Here is a 7,837-nt window from a genome sequence, read left to right as displayed (position 1 = left end):
CTTTGGCTATTCGGGGTTTTTTTGTGATTCCATATGAATTTCATATAATAATTGTTCTATTTCTTTGAAGAATGACATTGATTTTGATTGGAATAGCATTGAATCTGTATATTGCTTTTGGAAGGGTGGCCATTTTAATAATGTTTATTCTTCAATCCATGAGCAGGGGATGTCTCTCCATTTCTTTGTGTCTTCTTCTATTTCTTTTAACAGTGTTTTATAGTTTTTCTTTGTATAGGTCTTTACCTCTTTGTTAGATTTATTCCCAAATATTTGATTTTTTTTGTTTCAATAACAAAAGGGATGGTTTTTTTGATTTCTTCTTCTTCAGATTTATTGTTGTGTATAGGAAGGCTACTGACTTTGCGTGTTGATTTTGTATCCTGCCACTTTACTGAACTGATTGATGAGTTGAATTAGCTTTTCTGTGGAGTTTTTGGGGTTCTCTATGTATAATATCATATCGTCTGCAAATAGTGATAGTTTGACTTCTTCTTTTCCTATTTGGATTCCTTGGACGTCTTTCTCTTGTCTTATTGCCCTGGCTAGGACTTCCAGTATTATATTGAAAAGCAGTGGTGAGAGTGGACATCCTTGTCTTGTTCCAGATCTTAATGGAATGCTTTCAGCTTTTCACCATTGAGAATGATACTGGCTGTTGGCTTGTCATAGATGGCCTTATGATGTTGAGTTATGTTCCTTGTATCCCAAGAATTTCAGGGGCTTTTATCATGAATGGGTGTTGCACTTTGTCAAAGCTTTCTCAGCATCTATTGATATTATCATATGGTTTTTATATTTCTTTTTGTTGATGTGTTGGATAACGTTGATTGATTTTCGGATGTTAAACATCCTTGTGTCCCTGGAATGAATCCTACTTGGTCGTGGTGAATTATCTTATGGATACATTGTTGGATTCTGATGGCTAAAATTTTATTGAGGATTTTTGCATCAGTGTTCATTAGGGAGATTGGCCTGTAGTTTTCCTTTTTTGTGTTGTCCTTGTTCGGTTTTGGTATTAGTGTAATGTTGGCTTCATAGAACGTGTTTGGGTATTGTCCCTTCCTTCTCAATTTTTGGAAGAGTTTGTGAAGGATAGGCACTAATTCATCTCTGAATGTTTGGTAGAATTCATTTGTATCCATCAGGTCCTGGGCTTTTTTTTTTGGGGAGGTTTTTTGATTACATTTCAATTTCGCTAATTGTAATTGGTTGTTTAGGTGTTCTATTTCTTCTTTATCTAGCTTTGGGTGATTGTAGAGTTGTAGGAATTTGTCCATCTCCTCTAGATTGTTAAACTTGTTTCCATATAACTGTTCATAGTAGTTACTGATTATTCTTTTGATTTCTGCTGTGTCTGTTGTGATTTCTCCTCTTTCATTGATGATCCTGTTTATTTGTGCTTTCTCCCTTTTTTCCTTTGTGAGCCTGGCTAGGGTTTGTCTATTTTATTGATTTTTTTTCAAAGAACCAGCTCTTGGTTTCATTGATCTTTTGGATTGTTTTTTAGTTTCAATTTCATTTATTTCTGCTTTGGTTTTTATTATTTCTTTTCTTCTACTGGTTTTGGGGTTTTTTTGTTGTTCTTTTTCTAGATCTTTGAGCTTCGAGATTAGGTTGTTTCTTTGAGTTCTTTCTTGTTCTTGATGTGAGCTTCTATTGCTATATATTTCCTCTTATTACTGCTTTTGCTGCATCCCATACATTTAGGATATTGGTGTCCTCCTTGTCGTTCAATTCAAAAATTTTTTAATTTCTTCTTTGATCTCCTCATTAGTCCAGTGGTCTTCCAGTAGTGTGGTTTTTAATCTCCATGAGGTAGGAGAGTTCCTTGCCTTCTTTTTATGGTTTATTTCTAGTTTGATGCCTTCATGGTCAGAAAATGGTTGATATGATTTCAATCTTGGTGTATCTGTTGATGTTTGTCTTGTGCCCCAGTATGTGATCGATCCTGGAGAATGATCCGTGTGCGCTTGAGAAAAATGTGTACTCCGTTTTTTTTGGGTTTAGTGTTCTATAGATGTCTGTTAAGCCCAATTGCTCTAGGTCCTTATTTAGAGCTTGGTTTTTTACTTATTTTTTGTCTTGTTGATCTATCCATTGTTGATAGTGGTGTGTTGAAGTCTCCCACTACGTATGTGTTTCTCTGATGTCTGTTTTCAGAGAGGACAACAGTTGTCTGATATATTTTGGTCTCCTTCGTTTGGTGAGTATATGTTAATGAGTGTTATTTCTTCTTGAAGTATTGTCCCCTTGATCATAATGTAGTGACCATTGGGTCTCTTTTATCTTTTTGAGTTTGAAATCTGTTTTATCTGATATAAGTATAGCTGTTCCTGCTTTCTTTTTTGGTCCATTGCTTGTAGGATTGTTTTCCATCCTTTAACTTTGAGCCTATTTATCTTTTGTAGCTAAATGTGTTTCCTGGAGACGGCAAAAGGTTGGGTTTTGTTTCTTAATCAGGCTGCAACTCTGTGTCTTTTTATTGAAGAGTTTAGTCCATTTACATTTAGAGTTAATATTGATATGTTAACATCTGTATTTGCCATTGTGTTTGTCTTTCCTTTGATTTTATTTATTCTTTTAATAACTTTTTTTTTTTGGCTTCTTTCATTGTTATTCGTCCCTTGAGGTTCTGGCTTTAGGACTCCTTGTAGTATTTTTGGAGTGGTGTGTTTAGTTGCAATGAAATTCGGAGTTTCTGTTTGTCTGGGAAGGTCCATATTCTTTCTTCAAAGAGGAAGGAGAGCTTGCGGGATAGAGTATTCTTGGTTGGCATCTGCTTTCTTGGAGTCTGTTGACTATGTCCCTCCACTCTCTCCTTGCCGTAGTGTTTCTTCGGAGAAGTCTGATGTCAGCCTGATTGGCTTTCCTTTGAATGTTATCTGTTTCTTTCCCTCTTGTCAGCTCATTATTTTTTTCCTTGTCCTGGATTCTTGGGAGCTTTACTATTATGTGTCTTGCTGTATTTTTCTTTCGTCGTGGAAGTTTGGTGTTCTTCTTCTTCTTGTATATCAATTTTCAGCTCCTTCTTCACATTTGGGAAGTTCTCTTCAATTATCTCTTTGAATATTTTCTGTTCCTACTCTCTCTCCTCTCCTTCTGGTATTCCTATAACTCTTATATTCCTTTCCTCATGGAGTCAGATAGTTCCCGAAGTCTTTCTTCATTCTTTTTCTTCGTACTTCTCTTTCTTTTCTGTTTTGGTTCTTTTTATTTCTGTGTCTTCAAGAGCACTTATTCGTTCTTCCATTTCATCAATTCTGCTTTCATTGCTTTTCCCAAATTCTTTAGTTCTTCCACTAATTCTTGATCTCCTGCATTTCTTTACTTCCCCTCTTTAGGGACTCAATTTCATTCTTCTGATCGTTGATTATTTTTCCCTTATCATTGTTTTCCTTTATGACTTCTGTCAGTTTTTTAATCACGGCAATTTTAAATTCTCTTTCTGGAAGGCTCAGAAGTTCTTCCAAGTTACTGTCGTTGCAAACTGGGGGCTGTTTTCTTTTGTGGTGTGCTTTTTCTCTGGAGAGTTGCTAGGTTGCGTGTGGTTCTTCTCCTCCCTACTGTCTGTTTTCTAATTTGCCGTATGCGTTGGGACACTGTGTTGTTGGGACTGGCCGGCATCTTGGGTGGGCTTCTCTGCTCCCCTCTGGTTCCTCCAGGAGTCATCTGTCAGTTCAAGCAGTCTTTATTGAGAAAGGTCCTGTTCTACTAAAATGCCGATGTGGGGACACACTCCCCTGTGCACCTGGTCTGCCCCGGCGGTGGGTTCCTGCTCCCCTCTGGGCTTGGACTGCAGGCCAGAGGGGGTCTGGCGTGGGCGAACTTCCCCCTCTCACCTCTGGCTCCTGAGGAAGCCTCTGCAGGTAGTCTTTACTGAAGAAATGTCCCTGTTCTAAAATGGTGATGTGGGACACACTCCCTGCGCGTCCGGTGTCAGGCACATTCTTCTGCGTGCCTGGTCTGCCCTGGCTGTGGGTGCTCGCTCTCCCTGTGGGCTCAGACTACTTGTCGGAAGGGGCCCGGTGTGGGCTAACTCCCCAGCTGGCCACTAGCTCCTTCAGGAGCCTGTGCTGGCTTCAAGTCGCTAGGTGGCGCCAGAGATCTCTCCTAGAGCCCTTGGGGAGCTGATTTTCCACCCCGTGGGACAGGGAGCAGAGCGGGGATGGTAGGGTACACCTCAACGGCTTGGGTGCTGTGTCTGCCTTGTGCCCCACCGTCGTGGGGAACCCACGCCCCTAATTTCGTGCCCGGGTCTCAGTTCCAAAGCCCTCAGTTCCAGGACGCGGGCTGTAGCCCAGATCAGTGGCGCGGGAATGGCGCCTTTTTGAATCCCTCTCCCCTGCCTGGGCGCCTGGTTCCTGCTCAGTCAGTGAGGGCCTCCGCGCGTCTCCCCGCAAGCCTAGGTCGCAGGCGCGGGGACCTGGGCAGCTGCGATCCGATCCGATCCGCGTTTGCTTTTCAACCGCACTGCTTTTTCAGTGCGATCCCACCGCTTTTTTCGTGCAATCCCGATCCGGGTCTGCTTTTCAGTGCGCAGCTTTCCGCGCAGCTTACTGGGCTGCGGGGCTGTGTGCTGGTGCTGGTTCCTCCTGGGGGTGGGGGCTCTCTTTAATGGCACCTGGAGCTCACCTCCGCGGCGGATCCTGCAGGGGTTCTCCACGGCTCCCGTTCACAGGGTGTGGTGGCTGAATAGTCCTTCCACTCACAGACCCGCTTGCTGCGTCCTTTGTTCTTGTTGGCCGTTTTGGTTTGTTGTTTCCTCCTCTCTGCCGGTCAGAGAGTGCCGCCTCTGTGGGCGGGGGAGGGGAGCAGGGTTCTGTGCTTCCCTCCCTTCTAGTCCTCTTTTATGGCCACTTTCTTCTTCGGTAGTTTGCTGGAGTCACCGTTTATCTTCCGTGTCCCAGTTCTACTGGACCTGCACTTTCCTCCTATTAACTTTTTTAATGGGAGATCTTACTCGCAGCGTCTCTTGCCGCCATGTTGCTCCGCCCCTACTCATTTTGCTCACTTTTAAAAAAAGTTATTTGTTCCTTGTTGAATTTAAGGGTCCATGCATATTCCAAAACTGTATTATATCAGAGTTGTGTCTTGCAAATATTTTCTCCTGGTCTGTGGCCCAAGCTCTTTTACAGACCTAACAGCAATGCATACATAGACTTTTCTGGGAAGAGAGATGAGAAGTTGCTGACTGCAGTGGGTTCAGAGTAGAGGACACTTGGTTGACTAGAGGATGATGTGACTTATTTGTGTACTTTCTTGAGTACTTATGAATCCTGTGTGTGCATGAGCAACAAATATTAGTTAATATCAAATCTTTTATTATCAAAAATAAATCACATTGCAATCCCTGACACTATGAAACAGTTGGCAGACCTCCCTCAGCTATGTGTTCTCAGGCTCTGACCTGACCCTCTACTCTAGGACCTGCCATCTTGTCACTGAACTATTTTGCCTTAAATTTCCACCTGACAAAGGTGGGCTCCATAGATGGACACACCTTCTACAGAAAATATTAAAAATGCAATGTGAAATGTAAAAGCATCAGAACTTACAATATGGCCACACCCATAAGAGAAGGGGGAAATGCTGCATCAGCCCACAGAGAGCAGCATCCTGAGGAGGGAGGAAGGGCTGTGAGGTCCCTGCCCAGTGCAGACACGGAGCCCAGCCCTTCAGCTCTGCACTGAATCTGACGACCACCAACTGCCATTCCTTTCAAAATTTAGGAAGACCTGCTTGATTCTGGTTATGATGTGTGTGTGTGTGTATATATATACAGTTCGTAGGACATAATGTGTGTTCACTATGACAATACAAAATGTGACAAAGCATTTTCAGACCAGGAGGGAGTAAAAATCACTGTCAGCTGTTGTTAACAATAAGAAACAGAAAAGTATTGAAATGAGGCTACAAGTTTGGTGATGACCCATCACTGTCAGCCTTCCCAGGCAGGTCCAGCACCTGAGCCCAGAGGAGAAGGCTGCACAGGAGGGAGCAGGAGGGAGGGAGCAGGGACATGAACAGAGACACCTGTCCAGTGTGAAGAGCTGTGGGGGCGCTGACAGGGAGGCTCAGGAAAGCAGGGAGCATCTCCTCGAACCTGAGGGAAAGAATCTGGACACAGAGTAAACCCAGTTTCTGATGACACAGAGCACATATAAGTCACTTCTGCCACAATCCAAAGTACTATGTCCCAAGGAAACTAATTTGTATGAGGTGAGTTAGACCTTTTTTTTTTTGGGGGGGGGGGACACTACTATCTTTATTTAAAGGGATGAATGACAAAAAATATTTAGATTTGGTTAACCTGTACACACTTTCTAGAAAATGAATGAAAGAAAATCAACTGACAGGATGGAGCTAGAAGGAATAATACTCAGTGAAATAAGCCAGAAGGAAAAAGAAAAATATTGGATAGTTTCACTTATAGCAGGAATAAAGGGGAACCAAATAAGACATCAGTTTAATAAAATAATAACAGTAAAAACACAACAAAGCAAAAACAGACAATTATAAATCAGAGACATCCTGCAGGAAGGAGGAGGGAGAGGGATGAGAGGAGGGAGGGAGGAGCACAGGGGACTGAGGTGATGGTGCACCAGGTGCATTGGGGAAGGAATTCTATGGGACTACACCTGAGGGGGTGGGGGAAGCAAATATTGTTTAAAATTAACAATGATGAAAAAAAATTTTTAATTAAAAACAAAAAAGAAAATCAACTGACAGTTGATAAATGATAGTAATTAACTGCCTTGATAAAGGACAAGCTCCAAGTGAAAATCAGATAGTGAAAAATTGTGTCCCATTGCTATAAACTTGACAACTTCCAGTAGCCACTTACTTTTCTTTGGGATCTTTGGACTTAAAACATACATGCTTTTCAAAATTTGATTCTAAACTAATTAACATAAAGAGCATATAATCTAGTATCACTTTTTAAAGCATGTATTAGTTCAACATTAATAATCAAGAGAGGCCTATGGAATTAATGTAACAGATAGAAATATTCAGTGATATTGTTCTACCACTCACTTTGCAAATAACATTTGAAAAACCACCACTTGTATAGTTTCAATTTATTGCAGAAGTGGAACAAAGTTGAATATTCACAATTATCGAAAGTTCTTAAAATGCTATTCTCACATATTTCAGAGAGGCTGTATATTTTTTCATTGGCCAACAAAAACAACAGAGTAAACCAGGAGAAAATATGACAATGCAAGCTTCTAATGAAACAGAAGAAAGACGATTGCAAAACATAAGCTGTAAAAGATCCAAGCATTACCGTGATTATTTATACATACCTGTATTTCTTCCAGACACTTTGTGAACACACACTATTGTTCGAAATTAAATAAAAATATCTTTTAAATTAGTTTTAGTCCTAGTGTAGTAATACTGAGAGCTATACCCTCCTAAATTATGCTCAGGTCCTCACTAATTTGTAAAACTGCAGAGATCCTGAAACAAAATGCTTGAAAATCGCTGACCAGTCCTGGCCCGCCCAGAGACACGGTGTGACAAAGCTCTTGGTGCAGGAGAGAGGAGGCAGGCAAAGTTCCAGGTATCTGGTATGGCTCTCAGGGTCTCAGCACCCAGGGCTGTGCCTAGGCCCGGGAAGGTCACTGTTGGGGATTCCTCATCTCCCCAGTTTCACTTCTTCTCACAATTTGTGTCGGGTCCTCCTTCCTGGATACTGGTGACTCACCTCAGTTCTCACTCCCCATTGCCTGGAGGTCTCCAGAGCAGCCAATCAGCAGGTCCGGGTCCAGTTAGACAGTCTCCACCGACCAGTCTGGACTCAGATTCTCCCGACTCAAGAACTCTAGTC

This window comes from Talpa occidentalis, unplaced genomic scaffold (genome assembly GCF_014898055.3).
Source record: "Talpa occidentalis isolate TD23 unplaced genomic scaffold, MPIMG_talOcc4v2.1 talOcc4.2, whole genome shotgun sequence".
NCBI lineage: Eukaryota > Metazoa > Chordata > Mammalia > Eulipotyphla > Talpidae > Talpa > Talpa occidentalis.
Note: the sequence above shows the minus strand (reverse complement) of the source record.